This window comes from Hyperolius riggenbachi, chromosome 4, assembly GCF_040937935.1.
Source record: "Hyperolius riggenbachi isolate aHypRig1 chromosome 4, aHypRig1.pri, whole genome shotgun sequence".
In the NCBI taxonomy this organism is placed as follows: domain Eukaryota; kingdom Metazoa; phylum Chordata; class Amphibia; order Anura; family Hyperoliidae; genus Hyperolius; species Hyperolius riggenbachi.
Genome location: NC_090649.1, coordinates 383,684,984 through 383,705,286, shown reverse-complemented (window position 1 = coordinate 383,705,286; position 20,303 = coordinate 383,684,984). Strand labels below are relative to the sequence as shown.

The window sequence follows — 20,303 nt, the reverse complement described above, 5'->3', positions numbered from 1 at the left end:
AATTTGGATTTGATAATTGATTGGAATTCTGATTTTTATTTTAACCAGTAGGGGATACAGTATGAACATCCGCATGTTTCAGTCTGCAATCTATTGTTTCTCAAGGGACTAGATTAAAATACTTCCATGAAAACAATGGGATGGTGAACGCTGTCAAAAAGGTTCAGCCACACCTTAGGCAGAAGCATGGTGGTAGGCCACAGGGGGTTACTTAAAGTGGAATCTGAAAGCTCTCTTATTCACCTGGTGTCCCTAACCCCTACGAAATAAGTATGTAGTGATGAATGAATATGGGTATTGATGATTGTCCATAATCTTCAAAAAATGCTACATTTTCACATGAGTATATGCACAAAAATGTATGATCATTCATGCTAAAATACATTTTCACCAAATGCATTCAAGGCTATGAGCATGAGAGAACACATTTTTCCAAGTGCATTCAAGTCAATCAGAAAACACACCAGCAACCGGGCACCTTTTATTTTCTGCCTAAAGGTGGTCTGGCAACCTGCTATTTTCTACCATGTTTATCTGCAATGCAAGTCCTATTATTGAGGACGCAAATGGGAAATACAGAAGGCTAATTGAAAAATGTATGTTACTAAGGACTGTAGTATTCATGACATTTAGTGACAGGCAGTGGCGTAGGGCCCGTGGTCGCAACGGTCGCCACGGCGACCGGGCCCGGCTCCTGAAGAGGCGGGGAGGGGCCCGGGGACCCATGTCCGTTAGGGGATCCGTGCGCGCTATTGGGAGGGGGGAGCCGCAGCCGCGGGGAGGGCAGCCCGACCTCTTTCTCCCTTCCTCTCCCCGAGCCCCCCTCCCCCTCAGATGCAGAGTGAGCGGCGCACGGAAGCGCTGTAGGCAGAACTCACCTCCGTCCCTGGCTGCGTACCAATCGCCGCTGATCTCCTCCCGCTGTATAGATGCTGATACACACTGCTTCCTGTTTAGCCGGAAGCAGTGTGTATCAGCATCTATACAGCGGGAGGAGATCAGCGGTAAATGGTACGCATGGACGGAGGTGAGTTCTGCCTACAGCGCTTCCGTGCGCCGCTCAACTATACTTGCTACCTATATTGGAGGCACCTACCTAACTAACCTATACTGGGGGCACCTACCTATCTAACCTATGTTGGGGGCAACTATTCTGGCTACCTATATTAGAGGCACCCACCTAGCTAACCTGTACTGGGGGCACCTATCTAACTTATCTAACTTATACCGGCAGCGCCTGCCTATCTAACCTATACTGGGGGCAACTATACTGGGTGCTATGCTTGGCTACCTATACTGGGGGGACCTATAGCTGGCTATAGGGATTCGGATATGTGTGTGCGTCGGGTGTTGCCGGGGGAGGGGGGCTGTTGTTGCCTTGGGGGGGGGGAGCCCACATCCAGATTCCGCATCGGGGCCCAGAGGTTTGTAGCTACGCCACTGGTGACAGGAATTGTAGCAGCCAGCTGGGAGTGACTTGAAATGATCGCCTGTGCTATTCTGGTTGATTATGGTGCTTGTTCTAGGTGTTGCCCTCAGTCTAGTTCATACGCTTTTTCAAGAACTAGCAATGTTTGTAATGTTCATTTTGATTATGCAGTTGACTATGGCAGGGATGACTTCCAATTTAGAGGTGGACTGGAAACCCTTTGCTATTTTATGACATGTTTATCTGCTGTCATACTTACATCTGAGCCATGGGCTGTGGCAGGCCATGCTTTTGTTTGTCCCAGTGTTTGACATATCATGGCATTACGCTATGAGCAGCACACACATAATGGTTTTTGCACAGGCCCAACAATGAACATTCCATTCAGGGACACATGCGGGGTGTGAGATTTTGCACCAAAACAATGAGCACCTATAAAAGGAAGCCTCAGGTTGCATACTGTGCTGATTGATTTGTTGGCTAACATTCCTGTTACCTGCTACAGATTCCTGTATTGATCTCCTGTTGCTGAATCGGCTTGTTATACCATTCCTGATTGTTCTGTGCTTGTCCTGATCCTTGGCTTATAACCCAGTTATCCTTGAACTCCACCTGCTCTGACCTTTGGTTTGTCTATAGTTTGTCTGCTGCCTGTCTACAGACCTAGCTATTCCTGACTACAATCACCACAACACGGGGTTAGCTGTTTTTAAAGTCATTGGCGGGGCAATCACAGGGGTCATGACCTGATGGCTACTAGGCAGCAAAGAGTCTGTTGCCCAATAAGGGTAGCGGCCCATCATCCCTTGTGAGATGCTCTAGTGAAGACCCATAGCCGCTTAAACTCCATACCTTCGGAGAACTCATGCCTACCACCCAGGGTTGCCAACCTAATTTCTAATTTTTGACGGACAAAAGGCCCAAAAAAGCAGGACACCCCAAATTTTGGACGGACAGGGGGTGGAGTTAGGGGCGGAGTCAGAAGCGCACTTTTAAGTAGAGTTGTTGGTGGGGCTAAGCACTGGGCATTATTTTTTTAAGTATTTATATAGCACTGACAGCTTCTGCAGAACTTTACAGAGTACATAGTCATGTCACTGGCTGTCCTCAGAGGAGCTCACAATCTAATTATCATAGTCATAGTGCAGTTATGACTGCCAGCCAGAAAGGGGAAACCAACCAAGCTGTCTGGATTCTGTATCGCATCAAACAGTGGATCAATGAAGAGGACCAGGAGGAGAGCGAGGGACCAACAAACCTATGGGGGCTGGAAGAAGCCCCAGGTAAGTAAAAGAACACTATCTATATTCACCTCTGGTATCTTAGAAAAAGTTATATACTACCTTATGTAGAGGGAAGGCTCTGGATCCTATAGAACCTTCCGTGTCCTCTGTGGAACTGTTCCAGCGCTGTACCTAGTTCAAATTTGCCACCTCTGGAAGCTCTCCTGTACCCGAGTACTTCTAAAGACGAGTGGCTTTGTACTGCACATGCACAAGTGTGCAATCATATGGTACGGAACTGCCTGTCTTCTAAAGCACTTGAGGACAGGAGGGCTTCCAGAAGTGGCAAATTTGAATTAGGTACAACGCTGAAACAACTCCACTGAGAGAGGACAGGGAAAGTTCTATAGGAGAGTATGCTCTCTCTTTGTGAAAGTATATGACTTTTTTCAAGTTGCTACCCATTTTTATACAGACATTCTAAATGCTGGAGATTCCCTGTGACATATTTCACTCACTGTCACACAGACTGACAGTCTGACTCACTTGCTGGCTTCTGCAGCTGCTGCTGACTGGCTTGCTAGTGTGTACACAGAGTCTGCGGGTCTCCCCTCCTGCAGAGCAGTCTTTGCACAGCATTATGAGGGAGAGCCAGGTCACCGTTCTGCTGCTTCTCAGAGCACTTAATTACTCATTCCTGTCTGGCTTTGATGTGGACGGAGCTGCCAGTGACAGTGCTGGGGATGCCCCTCTCTCTCTCTCTCTGAGTGACTGAAGAGAGGGGCCAAGAAGATAAACAAACGAGAGGCTCACTTAGATGGATGTCTGGAAGGAAGAGAACCATAGACTCACTGCCTCCGTGACGTGTGACTGGCTGGGCTGGGCTGGGCTGGGCTGCCTGCATCACTTCAAGCTGCCTCTCTCTTATTGGGCAGCAGAGGAGCCAGCACCAAAAAGCCGATCTGTCATTGGACAGGACTCAGAGGAGGGAGGCTGAGAGAGGGGGGAATAGATCAAAGGAATTTATGTGTATTTAGACGGACGAGTGCCCAGGAAATACGGGCACTACGGACAGCAGTTTTTTAAGTCCGTCTTTTTACGGACGCTTGGCAACCCTGCTACCACCAGTGGTAGGACTATGGAAAACACAAGAGGCTGGTAGGTGCCCCATGATTTAAGCATGTGATTGCCGTTTTATGGATCTTGAACTTTTTGTTTCTCATGACATTTTGTTTCTCATGACAATTTGAGACAAAAATAGTTGCAGCCAGCTGGGGCTGACCTGAAGTTTTGTTAGTTATGAACTTCCAAAGCTGATATTAAGCACAAATTACACTTTATTGCAACCATGACAGCAGAACCCTGGGTGGGAAACAGACTCTTGTGAGATCACAAACTCACAAAAGTGGCAAACAAGAGCACCCTTCATATTTACTTCACTACAGGTTTCCTTTAAACCTTTTCTAAAAGTCCTGAAGACAACCAACATGTGATGGTTGCTCAAACAAGAAATCCATATAATTGATCACTTCTGAAAACCTCTAGTGACCTTTTTTGTTATTGCTGTTGGTATCTGTGATGCAGAATCAAAATGATTTTTTAGTTGTGCATTAGTGCTTCCCATGCATAAAATATGACTTTGATATATATTTCTCCAAGCTGTAAATAACTAACCTGTTTTGCTAAAACATTAACAAATTGCCATCACTTCTAACTTTATCTCCTTTATTCCCTCATTCGTCTTAAACAAGAAACAGAGAGAAGCTTTGCCAAATGTGATTTCATCAGCTAGAATAAAATGTATTTTTCATGAACTTTTCTTTTCATGGTTTCATAAAAGCCTTGTGTTGTTATTATGTAGACATTTAAGGCATAAATAGAAAAGAGACAGACATTTTCACAAATTACATTTTGCAGTGAATTTAACATGTTGCTTTGAAATATATTCAAAATGAAAGACATTTCATTTTACTTTGATTTCCATTTCCTCATAAAGTGAACGTCCATAGCACTGGCAGCCTCAATACTTGTGCAGACTCCTACTCCTGCACTTAAGTGAGTAAAATCGGACACACACACACGGACACACATGGACACACACGGACACACACACACACACGGACAAACACGGACACACATACACACACACGGACACACACACACACACGGACACACACACACACACGGACAAACACGGACACACATACACACACACGGACACACACACACACGGACACACACACACACGGACACTTATAATAAATGAAAATAAAACTTTAACTTAACTTGCTTATGGTATATATTTACATAGGTACCTTAGGTTATTTACGTATGTATGCCTGCATAGTATTATCTCTCAATTCATTTTAGTTGCTCACCATCAATGCTAACGATGGGGCTTATTTTAATATATTTGTAATTGCTGTAAATTAGACTAGCCATTGATTAGCATTCCTGCTTGTCTGCAAAATATAGCTCTCAGCTACTTTTAGCTGTTTTCTGCTATAATTGCCATGGTGGTATACTAAGCAGTCATTGGCTATCATTTCATAAAAGTATGTGTGGTAAAAAAAAATCTGGGCGGGAAAATACAGCATGCGGTATTTTAGACTTCTGTGTGCTAATTCATCAAAATCTTCACAGGTGCAGTAGAAATGTGGTGTTTTACCAAACTAAAGTGTCGGTAATGAGAACAGTAGCTGGCTGAGTTGATACATTTTCTCCATTACAATAAAAGAGGCATCCCCAACTTCCCTTTCGATGTGCATGTTTTGTTATACTGCTTCTGATTGTCCTGAATCTGCTCTGGATCTGTCTATTAGTCTTTCTAAACAATCTGTTTAATTACCACAGTGTAGACGAATTCCAGAAATGTTACACATGCAGGCTTTCTGATGTGAAATACACATTTGAAAACAGGTACCCAAGAGGTTAAAAACACAGCCTGGAGTATTTATAGGAGGCCCTGTTTGTTCAGATTACTCTGCTGCTGCCTGGGAGATCTGTCTCCATTAACTTTGCTGTTATTGCTCTCTTATCTTCTTTTCAAAGCAGGTGGTATACTCATTGCCATTACCGCCTGCTCTAATCTTTAATAATTGACATTTACTTACATGTGTTCAGATAACCACCGCACAGGGCATTCATTTACCTCACTGCTCGGGAATTTCAGCTTTTCATGCGGTAACTGCTTTCATGAACTGACATTTTGCTAAGTGCTCGGTAAAGTCAACTGTTTTCTGCATTACCGCATTTAGTAATTCTTTATAAATGATAGCCATGAGTTGCAATGCTGCTTGTCTGCATAGTATAGGCTTCTACTACTGTTCCTCATCATCATAATTGCATTATGCTGGGGGGCTTATTGTAGTATAAATGCCCACTGACACTTGCATATACTGCCCTGGCAGTCGCAGCTGGCCCTTGCTAATTGCTATACTGTGCCAGGCCCAGCACATTCAGTGCCTACCTTTTCACTGCACCTGTGTGTGACAGCTGCACATTTGCAATACCAGTCCGTGCGAACCTGTTCATGTTCAGTGCACCTGCGTGAAAGCACGCAGTGTTTTATACCAGTCACTGCATGCCTTTTCACTGCACCTGTGTGTGACAGTTGCACATTTGTAATACCAGTTGGTGCATACTGTTCACTGCACCTGCGTAACAGCACGCAGTGTTATATACCAGTCACTGCATACCTGTTTAGTGTACATGTGTGTGTGACAGCTGCACGTTGTATTGATACCAGTCCATGCATAACTGTTCACTGCACCTGTGTGTGTGACAGCTGCACATTGTATTGATACCAGTCCATGCATACCTGTTCACTGTACCTGTGTGCGTGACAGCTGCACATTGTATTATACCAGTCACTGCATACCTTTCACTGCATCTGTGACTGCACATTGTATTATACTTGGGAGTCAGCGCATACCTTTCACTTCAATGGATGGCAGACTTGCCCTCCGTAACAGATACTCGTTAAAGGCAAGTGGTGTCATCTCTGGCACACAGCGTTGGGTCAAGGGTCCATCTGACCACAGATGCCTGGTCTGCAAAGCACGGTCAGGGCAGGTACATTACTTATACAGTACATTGGGTCCTTCCTTGGATGTGTGGTGGTAGCCGTTTCTCAGGCTCCCACTCCCAGACCGGAATAGGACCCTGATTCCCCAGCCATTATGGTACAGAAAGTACCAACGAGAGTTGACCACACAGTTGAATGAATGGCAGACTTGTCCTCCATAACAGATTCCCGTTAAAGGATTTCAAGTGTACTCATCATTATGCAGGGCCTTGAAAGAGTCCTGTATCATAATTTTTCGTCACTACCTCCCCGAGTCGGGACTTGCGTGTCGTGCCTGCTTGCTGCCTTCTTTGGATGTGTGGTGGTAGCCGTTCAGGCTCCCACTCTGGACCGGAATCGAACTCTGATTCCCCGGCCGTACCCTTTCTTTAACAATGGTAGATGAATAATCATCAACAGTCTGAGCAGCGATGAACCCCTGGACTACTGGGTGTGCAGGCTTAACCTGTGGCCAGAGCTGTCACAATTTGCCATCCAAATTCTGCATTGCCCTGCATCAAGCATCCTAGAAAGGACCTTCAGCACAGCTGAAGGCATTGTCAGTGAGAAGAGAAGTCGTCTAGGTCAAAAAATAGTGTTCAGTACCTCACCTTTATTAAAATGAATGAAGCATGGATCCCGGAGGGCTACTGCCTGCCCGAAGATTAAGTCAGTCACCACACACACAGCATCTCTGCCTGCATGCCGTGTGACTGCCTGCCCCAAAACTAAGTCAGTCCCCACACAGCATCTCTGCCTGCAGGCCGCTTGAATGCCTTCTCTGCCACCACCAACAGGGTCCAGGACTCCAGGTGGATTCCTGAACAAACATAATGATAATTTTTCTGTTGTGTGTACATGCCTAATTTTTCTGGATGCACTGGGGCTGCAACAATAAAACAAAGGCATGTACATGTGTCAATTCCCCTTCGTGATCGTTACCTGCCGCGGTGAAGGGGATTGCGTATCACAATGAAGCAATGACTGCCGGCTATATGAGTGTGTTGGGGGCACACCCAAGATAATAGGGTCATTGCTTTATTGTGGACAGACCAAATTTTATCAGCTAGACAGTCACTGTTCTTCATTGAGCTACTGTACCTCAGCCTGGCGACCATATGGGCTTGAAAACCGCCATCACCTGCACTCTTGCCATGGTGTGCACCCGTCCAGCACGGCCGTCACTACACAAACAGCTGTTTGCAGTGCATTACACAGTGAGTTTGGTCTGTCAGTGTGAAGCAGTACTCTAATTACACTACCTGATTGATGTATACACACGCAAGATGTTTTAAAGCACTTTATGCCTCCAATTTAGCATTCCAGTGTGATTTCTGCCCTTAAAACGCTGCTGTGTGTCAAATCCTGATTTTCCCCCTGGACTTTTTGCATGTATTCCACTCCGCCATGCCCCCCTCCAGGTGTTAGACCCCTTGAAACATCTTTTCCATCACTTTTCTGGGCAGAATTAATGTTTGTATTTTTCAAAGTTCGCCTGCCCATTGAAGTCTATTGCGGTTTGCAAAGTTTGCGCATACGCAAACTTTTTTCGGAAGTTTGCGAACCTAAAATCAGAGGTCAGAATCACTATATATTATACGTAGATCATTGATACACAAGCCATTTTAAAAAATGTGTTATGAAAAAATACTTTAAGAAGCCAATTATGACTTTCTAAAATAACAAATCACAGTTATGCAGCCACAACAACATCTGTTAAAAAGAACAATGGAGAACTTAATTTTTACTTTCCCAGCCTAACGTTAAGGTTTTTGACAGTGTTCAAGTTTTCACTTGAAACAAACAAAAATAAAAAGGTAACTTCATTGATAAATGTGTGCCAAATATTTGTAATGCCCACATTTATTCTGGAGGGATATGCTTTGTTTTCTCCACAAAGACGGAGTTACACTTTAAAGAGGCAAAGCTGTGTCTTCTAACAATATATTCTGAAGGCTGAACTAAATGAATAATACATCAAATCTGGTTATTTTATTGTAACACACATCATAATCGTGTGTAAGATAAACCTGTGAAACCCTAGCCAGGCATGCGTTTTGCCTTTTTAATACTTTCCTATCTCGGATGTGATAATTTATTCCAGAAAATAACTGATAATTAATAGAATCACCTCCAGAACAATAAATATGAATATGAGAGCACAAAAATGATTTATCTAGTTTGAATTAGTTTTGAACAACTGGGGCATGCTAATTAAATTATTCAAGAAAATATGTGTGTATGTCATCTCCGACTGAGTTTCTTAGAGCTCAATTACAAAACCTATTAACAGTAATGTGCACTTAATTTAACCTGAAATTAGAAGTTTTAGTTCATAAGAGTTCCAGATCCAAAATTAGGTTGTTCAAAAACATTGAAAAATTACATAGAAAACTGTTTTTTAACTCTTGCTCAGTATCAATATAAATGTATCAGAGGAGCTATTGATGACAAAATGCAGACATTCTAATGCTGGGAATACACAGTTCATTTCTGCCGCCAATAGATGGCTCGATAGATAATTTACGATATGTCCGATCTCCCGTTCGATCGTTTCGCCACTCTAATTCTGATAGAAGTGAATGGAAAAAGATAACAAAAACGAGTGGAAGACAAGAGAACCGACTGCAGAATCGAGGGGCAAAAACAATCGAGCGGAGAATTGAGAGGCAGAAACAAACCGTGTATTCCCAGCAGAGATGAACTACCGTCACTATGTCTCTGCTCCAATAGATTATCCATAGTATTAAAAGTTTTTCCACTAGGAGCCGCGGCTATTTCCAATTCGGCTCCCATTCTGCTGCACAGCCCATGCACGGCTATAGTGATTTGGCTGCATAAAACTGCAGCATGCCAACAGGATTCACACCACAGTGTGTTCTGGATGGCAAGCCATAGGCTAGATAAGCAGCTTTTCCCAACCTTCTCCTCCTGCCGAATTTAACACTAGTGAAAATAGGCTGTAAAGGTTAATAGAGTTACTTTCATTTTGCCACTGGAGAGTTATAAGCATTAGCCAAGTAAGCTCTACATCTAAATTAGTATGTACATTTAAAAAAAAAATCTGCATTCTTTTCATTTATTTTTTATCTGTATGCTTTTTGTTTCTTTACTCTTCTGTACGCTTCTTTCATCTTCTGTCTACTTGATTCCTGTGATGTCATCTTTTTACAAATACTTGTATTTTCTTTCTACACTTGTATCTGTAAACTTCTTCCTTCTTTAAGAACATCGTCTCTTCTGTTATTTTGTATTGTTTCTAGCAAAATACTGAATAACAGGCAGGCCACTGAAAGACTATTCCACTTCAGCACTGTGCCACACACTGCTGCAATATGAGAATACTCCCTAGTGACAGATTCACATACTTTGTTCCAGAACTAGAAACCCCAGGAAAACTCCCCTGAGCCAATCCATACATGTCCGTCAAGAATGAACACTGTCTTAGTTCAAAAACAGTGTTCATTCTTAAATAGAGCCGCCGCGCTTCCTTCCGCTCACCTATTTCCGCCGCTTTCAAGCCACTTACCACTGCTGGTCATTCGATTTATGAATAGGAATAACGTTTACATTCATTAATCTCCCCTCTAGGCCACCATGATTGCAGGCAACCATTGATGCCTGTGTCACTTTCCTAGTAACAATGTAGCAACACATTACTTCCTATAGCATACTTATTGTACGTGAATAGGAAGTACTCAGCATATAGTAAAATTGTTCCTACTGACTTTAGGGAATAAAAATGTATGTTAAGTGGGCATACTATTATTCAATTTTGGGCTAAAAAATTAGTGATGGATGTAAAACTGAAAAAAAATGCACCTATATTTCCAAATAAAATATTGTCACCATACATTATACTAGGGATACAATTTTAACAATACAAAAACCAGGACAAATGGCCAAATAAAATGTGTGGATTTTAATTACGGTAGCATGTATTATTTTAAGACTATAATGGCTGAAAACTGAGAAATTATGATGTTTTCAATTTTTTTCTTATTATTACCATGCATTTACTGTAGAATAAAATAATTCTTAGCATAATGTACCACTCAAAGAAAGCCTAATTGGTGGCAGAAAAACAAGGTATAGATCATTTTGTTGTAATAAGTAGTGATAAAGTTATTGGGGGAATGAAAGGGAGGAGCGCTGAAATAAGAAAATTCCTCTTGTCCATAAAGTGAAAAATACCCATGGGCTGAAATGGTTAAAGATGTTTTTTCTGAGGGGGCAGATTTGAAGAGTAACTACCTTTGTCAGATCATTGGAATCACTAGTGGATGCTAACATGTAAACTTTCAAGCATATAAAAGCAGTAAAGGCATTAACAGGACCAATATCACAAAAAATTAGAACATTTAAAATACATACATATTAAATGTATATTTCTTCCAGAGTAAGATGAACAATAAATTACTTTTTTCCTATGTTGCTGTAATTTACAATAGGTAGTAAAAAGCTGACAGATCTGACAGATTTAGGAGTAGTCCATCTGCTCATAGTAGATTACCTTTATTCTTTACAGAAGGACTCCTTGTAAAAGATGTATACAAAGATGTCAGCCAGCTACCCTACTAATTTGTACATTATTTTGGCATTTGGACTGAACAACTTCATAATATAGAAATAAATTAGAATTCCCCATGGGATGTGGAGTAGTCCAAAGCCTGGCAGATATGCGCCTACCGTAAATGACAACAGCATGGGAAAAAAAGTAATTTATAGTTCACTTTACTCAGGGAAAAATGTACACTGAGGTCCCTTTCACACATGTTGCATCACTTTGCATCATGGTATTCTTCCTCACTGCTCCTGCCACAGCTCGTTGTAGTGGTCATTATCCTCTATGAGACTTACAGTACCTGTGATGCGATGCAATGTGAGAGAAGTGCTTCCAATTATGCAGTTCCACTCGCACGCCATTGCATTGGAGTCAGTGGCCCACACGAGCCAATCATTCAAAATTCAGACACGTACTTCCTATGAAGCAAGGATTACATCACTGAGCGGAGGCGAGGCTACTCAAATCACCTCGTTGCACTCTGCCACAGGATGATTTAAACATCTCCTCCTATCTTGCCACAAGACAATCTCACCGCACCCGGGGCTTGATTCACCGGCTGTGCTAGCATTCTTGCACGCAAAATTCCACGCACAATCGTGAATTTTCACGCACAAATGCAATTTTTTTGCGTGCAAATGCGCTTTGAAAATTCGCGATTGCTTGCGGAAACGCGAAAATGCACGCAAAAACGCTAGCGCAGCTGTGCTATGAGTTAGCACGGTTTAGTGAATCAAGCCCCATGTGTGAAATTAGCCTTCTATGTTTGTATTTTAATCCTTGTGAAGCCCCATGAGGAGGTGGGCTAGTCCAAAACCTGTCGGTTCTGTCAGATTTCTACTACCCACTGTAAGTGACAGCAACATAGGAGAAAAGTCATTTATGGCTTTTTTACTCTGGAAGAAACGTACTTTTTAATTGTATATGCTTACATATATTTTAAATTTTAAGATTTTAACCACAGAGGTCCTTTAATAACTGTTACCAGTTTTGGCTGTTGGAAAAGTACAGGAAATCTATACTTATATCAGAGTTCCTAAAAAAAAAGTCCCATGCAAGGTTCCTGTTCAGCTTAGGCAAGATGATGCTTATTGTATGGAAAAAGAAACTGGCTCTTTGACTTTCACATCCCATCACTACTTATTTTCTTCTCTCTGGCTATATATTCGTATTTCATACTCAGATTTATTAGCAGCACTTTGGTGAAAAAAGGATATATAATAACAGCACTGATCTAAAAATATGTGCTTTGACTAAAGCGGCAGGCTCTGGTTAATATTTTTATTTCCTATTTGTTTTGTGTCACTGAAAGGTGATCGAATATATCAGCGCCATTGCAGTTTCCACTAAATAGCTCATACAATAAAGTGCATTGGAAAAATGCAGTAGATAGCACAGCTTATCACTCCGCAAATTTAAACACTCAATCCATACGTAAGCAGTTTTCATATCAAAACCAATTTTGATCTCATTCCAATCCAGCACAGAAATATAAAAAATGCATTATAAGCAAAATATATTTCACATTTCAGCTATCTTAAGTTAAAATATAATCTTTTCAAACATATAAATAGGTATAAATGTGGTTTTGTAAGTTTTTTTTTTAAAAAAAAGCATTTTATATGTATGAGGACATGAGTTAAAGTTCCATACGTGTGTTTATCGGTTAATCCATATTTATTCAGATTTAAGGTTCCCATATACATTATGCTGCGTTGCGGTTTGCAGGAATACCTAGTTGAGAGTAGATATCTGTATTGTTTAGTTAGGATTTGGTTAGGCTGTCAGATTTCTGATCAGTACATCTCCATTAAATAAATGCATGTCTCAGCTAATCAGTGGAATCCTCCAAGTGGAGGTGCATAAAAGTCCTCTGGGATCCATGCATCCATATTTTGAATATTGTCTGAAAATTGGCTGATTCATCTGTAAGTCACCATACCCTTAGCCAGAGCCACTTTTAACCAATGGCATTCCAAGCCATTGCCTAGAGTGCCATTGGTTCTGGGGGTGCATGCCCCTGAATTAAGCCCAGCCGTTAAAAGAAGCTTTACCTCTCATGGTCATGTGTGTTTGATTAGCTGCTTTTGCTGTGTGTGTGCAGCAGAAGGACGTTCAGTGTCCTGAAGAGCAGCAGCATCACCAGTCCCAGGAGAACAGACTTCCTAAGGTGTGGATAATGTAAGTTGCTGGCAGCCTCCACTCCCTTTGTGACTCCTCCAATCCCTCTGTGCTGCCTTCTGTCCCCTTGTGCCTCCTTATGTTCCCTTGTGCTATTATCTGTCCCAGTCCCCCTTCCTGCGCTCCCCCAGCCAGCCCAGTATGCAAATGCAGAGTATAGTGCAGTAGAAGCTGTGCTCTCACCTCCCTGCTGGAATCCAGGGCTGTGCCTGTGCAACCATCCTGTCTATCTCCTACTCCCTCTAGTGCTGGCACCTCACTCTCCCCACATTGGGTATCATTCATAAAGCATTTCCGCATGCGGAAATGCTTAACACCGGTGACTTTCCCGACCACTCAGCATAAGCCCCATTCATAAAGGCTCTTTCCGCATGAAAAGGTGACAGAGCGATACATTTCCGCCTTGTGCGGAGTTTTTCTAGATTAATCTAGAAAAAGTAACAAACACATCCATTCATAAAGATTAGAGCAAGCGGTATCCGGAAGGAAAATACCGCTTGCTCGACAGTAGCGATAGGCGGGCGGAATACATATAAATGAATGGGAGGGACCTCCCAAGCAGCATCAGACAGAGCAGCGCAGGGAGGGAATCGGGCAGCTTTTAAGTTTCCGCATGTCTTCCGCCACGCTGCCGCCAGCTTCCTCCAGAAAACCTCCGCACTTCTTCCGCAACAGGCAGACTTCTTTATGAATGGCCACCCAGAAGTCTTAATTACGGGTTGCGGAGAAGAACGGTGTTTTCCAGCACTACCGACAGCCTGTTTATGAATGATACCCATTGTGTGTAATTACACTACATGTGGTAGGACACAGTGAACAGGCACAGGCTGAACGCACATGCATATTTTAAGAGGAATCGTGCAAACCCAGGGAATAGCAGACATATATTGCAATAATAGAACAAGAAACCCAGGAACGGCTGCACTGCATATGTTATCAATTTTATTTAGACATCATATAAAAACACACGAGCACCTCGTCTCAAAAGCAACATGTTGCTTTCAGCGGTGGTAAACGCCGGGAAAGCAGTGTAGGGACCTGAACCGCTAGCCGTGACGACTTCCCAAAAGCCTTTAAAAGCTAGCGGTAAACACTGGCGTAAAAAATGCCAGTGTTTGAACATGGCACCGAGTGAAAGCTCGGCAGAAACCTGTGTGAACCAGCCCAGAATATTCATATCTTTATTCAGTTTAAAGCATTCCCATAGCATATCCATCCCATCTTTAAAAGTTTACACCTGCTGCTTTTTATTACCAGTGTTACACTGTTAAAGGGAACCTAAACTGAGAAGGATATGGATTTTTCCTTTTGAAATAATACCAGTTGTCTGACTCTCCTGGTGATCCTGTGTCTCTAATGCTGGGGATACACGGTACGTTTCTGTACCGTGTATCGAGCAGCTGATCCGGCCAGCTGATAATATTCAGCTGGTCCGATCACGCTGCTCGACCCCCGCCCGCTCGATCCCCGCCGGCGGACAATGGCAGGGAATCAAGCAGCTGATAAGGAGTGCCGTCGGGGACAAGCGGTAATCGATCCGCGCGGACAAGCGAGGACGCGGCAGCGGTCGATACGGCGGCTAATTGGCCACCGGATCAACCCATGTATTCCCAGCATAATACTTTTAGCCACAGACCCTCAACAACCATGAAGATCAGGTGCTCTGACTGAAGTCAGACTGGATTAGCTGCATGCTTGTTTTAGGTGTGTGATTCAGCCACTACTGCAGCCAAAGAGATCAGCGGGCCAGCCAGGCAACTGGTATTATTTAAAAGGAAACATCTATATCCCTCTCAGTTTGGTTCCTTTTAAAGTGGATCCGAGGTGAACTTTTACACATTGCATAATTGTGTTCCTTACATATAGTTTATAGGGCATTCCTCAAGCCAAATACTTTTTTTGTTTTTTGTTTTAATACTCAAATTCCCTATAAACTAAAGAAGCCACGCCCACAGGTTTTCAGAGAGCCTTTGCATGGGAGCTCAGTCTGGGCAGGAGAAGGAGGAGGTGTTACTAGCCATTGATTTCAGAGGCAGAGGGGAGGAGGGAGGAGGAGGAGGGATTCGGTTTTTTTCACAGGCTGAGTGATCAAGGTACAGATAAGCTTGCCACTGTGTAATGTTTACAAACAACATGGCTGCTGTCATTGTATCACTGGAAGAAATAATAATTTTCTATTAAAGCTGTTTGCAGCTAGATTTACTGTGTAAACTATCTAAACTTTAGATAAGATATATAGACAAGTTACTTATTATAGTTAGTTTTTCATCTTGGATCCGCTTTAAGGCAGTATAGCAGTATAGATCAGATATGGTTGAAAGAAACTTACTGAAGTAATAAGTGACATTATTAGCTCATTACAACAGTGAAACATAAGCAATGTTATACTTCAAACATCTCTTCAGTGGATTTTGCTTTATCTCTAGTAGACTAACAGCAAACTACAATGTTTCTGTAGCAAGAAGTAGACTTTAATATGTGTTCCTGTGCAGAACATGGGCAGGCTTACTACTATAATTGAGAGGAAGTACTCCTCCCACTGGAAGGCTCTGTCCTACCCCTGGAAGAAAAGATAAAAAGATGGTAGAAACCATTGCAGGGACCCAGCTGTTTCAGCAGTGCTCTTTAGCTTCAGTGGAGGCTGGTCTGTTGCAGTCCTGTTGTTTCAAGGGAGCATGGTGACCATAACGATTAAAGGACACCTGAACTGAGAGTGGTTGACAAATGTAATTCCTTTTAAACAAAACCAGTTGCCTGGCAGTCCTGCTGATCTATTTGGCGACAGTATTGACTAAGGCCCAGTGCACACCAAAACCGCTAGCAGATCCGCAATATGCTAGTGGTTTTGGGAGCTGATTTCAGAGCGATTCTAGGTATGTTTAGATAGGTTTTTACTTTAAACCTAAAGTTTAAAATTGCTTTAAAACTCCTTTTTTTTTCATTTTTCAGAGTGACTTTTTCTATTTTTTTGTGCTACATTTTCAATTTCTAAGTTTATTTTTTTATAAAGTAAGTAGAAAAAAATATATTTGTTGATTATTTTAGCGAGTTCTTGATGTGCATGGATAAACGATTGTACAATATGGCCATGTAATTTTGCTCGCTGGTATAACAAATCTGCATTTACAGTTCTCTAGTTTTATTTTTCATTAGCAATTTTGTCAAGTCCTGTGGCTGTAAGAAATGAGTTGTCATGAAATTAGATTATTTCCCTTGCCCATTTAATTCATGATTTTATTTAGTGAATAGCTGTGTTTAACAGCATCATAGTGTCCTACCTTCTGCCGCTAAATGTTTGCTTCAAATGAATACTCTTTAGTATGTTATGCTTCAGGAAACATCTTCTTTATATCAGAATGCCAAACCTTGAGGGTTCTTCATGATGTGCATAAATACTGTTACTGCCAATATAGCCATCTGTCCAGAAAAGAAGGGAAGATGGAACATGGTACTAATCCCACTTATATACTGAGATTAGTGTCTAATTATTTCTTTGACTGAAGGATCACTTTTTATGCAGACTTTTGAAAACACTGTAAAAGTTTCAGTTATTATGTAAAGAGGAACTCTGGGAAATCAGCCAACTTCATATTTATAATACACATGTGCATTCTACCGAATCTGCAGCTCTATCCGGTTATTTAAGTTCTTTAGACTTCTTTACTATACTGCATAGCCATTCAGGTGCTTCTATGAAAAGACGCATGAGAAAAACTGGGTGCAAATTAGGGGCAATAGAATATCAGTTATTTGACTGATATTCTACTTTCCGCTATACTAGAATATCTCTAATTTTATTGACATTCTACTATCACCCTTTGTACCCTTAACCTCACTTGAACAAGCCAGATGTCTATTTGATCAACCAACAAATGTTTCGGGGACATAACCGGTCCCCTTTGTCAAGATATATGACAGAATGGTATACCTTGACAAAATGTTTGTTGGTTGATTGAATGGACATCTGGCTTGTGATGTGATCAATAAATAACCTTTCATTCATTGAGTATGCAGACCTTCTGGATTCTTGAATTGACTTTACCGGTCCTGCATCTCAACTGTTTGCATGGTGTGCGAATCTTCATTTAATGTTGGATTTCGATCTATGCCTAACACAAACAACCGTCCACCTACTCCTAACCCTAACCACCCCCACCTACTCCTGACACTAACCACCCACCACTCACAGCTATTGTGCACTGGAGTTCAGCTTCAGTGTAGTCAAACTCCCCTTAACTACCACTCCCAGCATGCCCATTGTTCCTACAGAGTTCCGCTACTGCATAGCTTGTATATTCCTATTTTAATATGGGAGCCTATGGCGGGGCCCAAATTTTCTCGATGCCACTTGTACTAAGACCATACGGAAAACCAAATGAGACAAACATATGAAATGGGAGTCATGCGGTCTCCTGATTGGCTGTTTAGATTGGATCAGACTATAAGACTACCTGAACAGAAAGTCAAATACTTAAGCAGCTAAAAATCTGAAAAATTTCAGTTGCGTGTTTAGCTATTTGTCATATCCACCAAAGCATGTTTTCCATAGCATTTTAGTAAGAGGGCTTTTTGGTCCATTGTAGCCCCTTACACACTCCTAGGAGTTCTGGTTCACCATGAGCACGAACACGTGTCGTGGCATCGTTACATGGACAATGTCCTCTTGGTGGGGGAGGGCACAAAACCTTGGTTCCTTGAATTTGTTAACTGGCTGTGTATGAATGACCTGGGCATGTGGTTTACAGGCAAGTGGGCAGAATCAAGTTTGGAATTCCTTGATTTGTCCATCTTCGAAGAGGGTGGCCAACTGCTTTCCAAGGGGTTCAGGAAGGTCACAGCTACAAACTCGATCCTCTCCTATGACAGTTATCATCCTAAGCATGTCCTGAATGGCATCCAATATGGTCAGTTTTTAAGACTAAAGGAAAATAACAGCAAGCAAGAGGAGTTTAAATGCCAGAAGAGAGATCTGGGTTTTAGACTATTGGCTATGGGCTACACCAGGGCTGCCCAATAGGTCGATCGCGATCTGCCGGTAGATCGCGACCGCCTGTAGAGTAAATCGCAGCCGCCTGGCCGCGACTTGTCTAATTCTGCAGCTGCGGCTGTCAGATTTTGCTGCCAAGGCAGCATCAGTGAGGAGAGAGGAAAAGGGAGAGGCGCGGCTGCAGGGGAGGCGTGGCTGAAGGAGAAATGAGCAAATGAGGATACAGCATCTCCTCCCCTCCAGGCTGAGAGAAATGTACAGCGTCTCCTCCCCTCCAGGCCACTTGTCTTGCGCAGAGTCTCTTCCTGGATTGCCGGTCTGTAGAGAGAGTTCCCGGCTAGCAGAGAAAGCACCTCCTTAGGTCAGTAGTGCTGCTCGCAGTACCATATTTCTCGGAGTCCTGCCTCTGCTGCTTGCAGCTGTCAGCCTATTGCAAAGCACGGACGCATCTTCCAGCTGTCAGCAATGCCTCTGTAATAACTTGGTCACCCTTCCAGGAAAACAGCATCGGGTCACAGGAGGGTTGGGAGAAGGGGGAAGCCGTTGCCCAGGCAAAGGCATGGGGGGTTGATGAGTAATTAGGTGTGATGTAGGGAAGGAGAGTGTGATTTTCGGCTGAAACTAGAGCAGAGCTACTGTAAACAATTATCCTGTAAATAGCACAGGGACTCTGTTCTAAAGTGCAAATGAATTGTTTTATATTTATAACGGGTTGGGAGCTGCTCAGATGCTGGTAATATGGTAGCAGCAGTTCTGTGAGTGCCTACTGGAGGTTAACTTCCTGCTGTATAGCCTGAATCTGGGACAGGCAGGAATCACTTTTTCTCTGTGCAGAACCATGCCTATCTGTGCTGGGATATGGTGTGTGTGTGTGTGTGGGGGGGGGGGGTGGCTACGAGACACTGTATGTGGGGGGGGGGTGAGGTAGATCTCCGGGGCTCGGCGGTTTTCAAAGTAGCTCGCGAACCGAAAAAGTGTGGGCACCCCTGGGCTACACTCTCTCCCTGCTTATTGAGGCGCTTAATAAAGAAGATGATCGTAAAAGGGAAGATATTCTTAGACGAGGAGGTAGGAAGGAAAGAGATGGAGGGTCGGTGACAGGGAATGTGAAGGCAGTAGCCCCCTTTGTCTTTGACTACTCTCCAATGGCTCAAAGGATCCGTAATGCAATTTCCAAAAAGTGGGGCGATCTACGGGGTTGACCAGAATGGGAGTACACGTTTAAGTGAGAAACCACTCATGACATCTCGACAGGCCTGCACCATTGGGGGCCTGTTGAATTTTGGGGTACCAAGGAACCAGATTGGCTCACTAGAGCCAAACCAAAGGGGAACTTTCATTGTAAAAATTGCAACCATTGCCACCAATTCCTTCCTGGCAAATCAATTCGCGTAGGGGGCTTTCCTGTCCAGATTATGGACTTTATACACTGTAAAACTTTGTTTGCGGTCTACGCAGTGATCTGCCCAAGTCAGCGGTATTACATTGGGAAAACTACTCGCCCAATTAATACACATTTTCAGGAACACAAAAGATCCATTGAGTCAGGGAAAAGGCCTGGGAGACTAATTGCACATGTGAGGGAGGCTCATGCAGGGGACCCTGATTGTTTAAAATTCTGTGGCCTGAAAGTGGTGGAGTGTCCACATAGAGGTAGCAATAGGGACCAAGTTTTAAAGTGGATCTGAGGTGAACTTTTACTCATTGCATAATTGTGTTCCTTTCCTATTGTTTATAGGGCATTCCTCAAGCCAAATAGTTTTTTGTTTTTGTTTTAATACTCTAATTCCCTATAAACTAAATTAACCACACCCACAGAGAGCCTTGGCAGTAGCAAGGGCTCATGGGATCTC

The 20,303-nt window shown here is 42.8% G+C and overlaps 2 long non-coding RNA genes across 3 annotated transcripts in view; one reads left to right on the top strand and one right to left on the bottom strand.

The window, feature by feature from the left end:
- Window positions 1–5,816, bottom strand: part of LOC137504117 (uncharacterized) — an 82,341-nt gene extending 76,525 nt beyond the window's left edge. The window contains exon 1 of the long non-coding RNA XR_011019425.1: window positions 5,766–5,816. This is a non-coding gene — a long non-coding RNA (uncharacterized lncRNA). The remainder of the gene's footprint in view (window positions 1–5,765) is intronic.
- The window catches only part of LOC137504116 (uncharacterized), a 209,962-nt gene continuing 193,369 nt past the window's right edge, over window positions 3,711–20,303 (top strand). For both annotated transcript variants that reach the window (XR_011019423.1, XR_011019424.1), the window contains exon 1: window positions 3,711–3,810. This is a non-coding gene — a long non-coding RNA (uncharacterized lncRNA). The remainder of the gene's footprint in view (window positions 3,811–20,303) is intronic.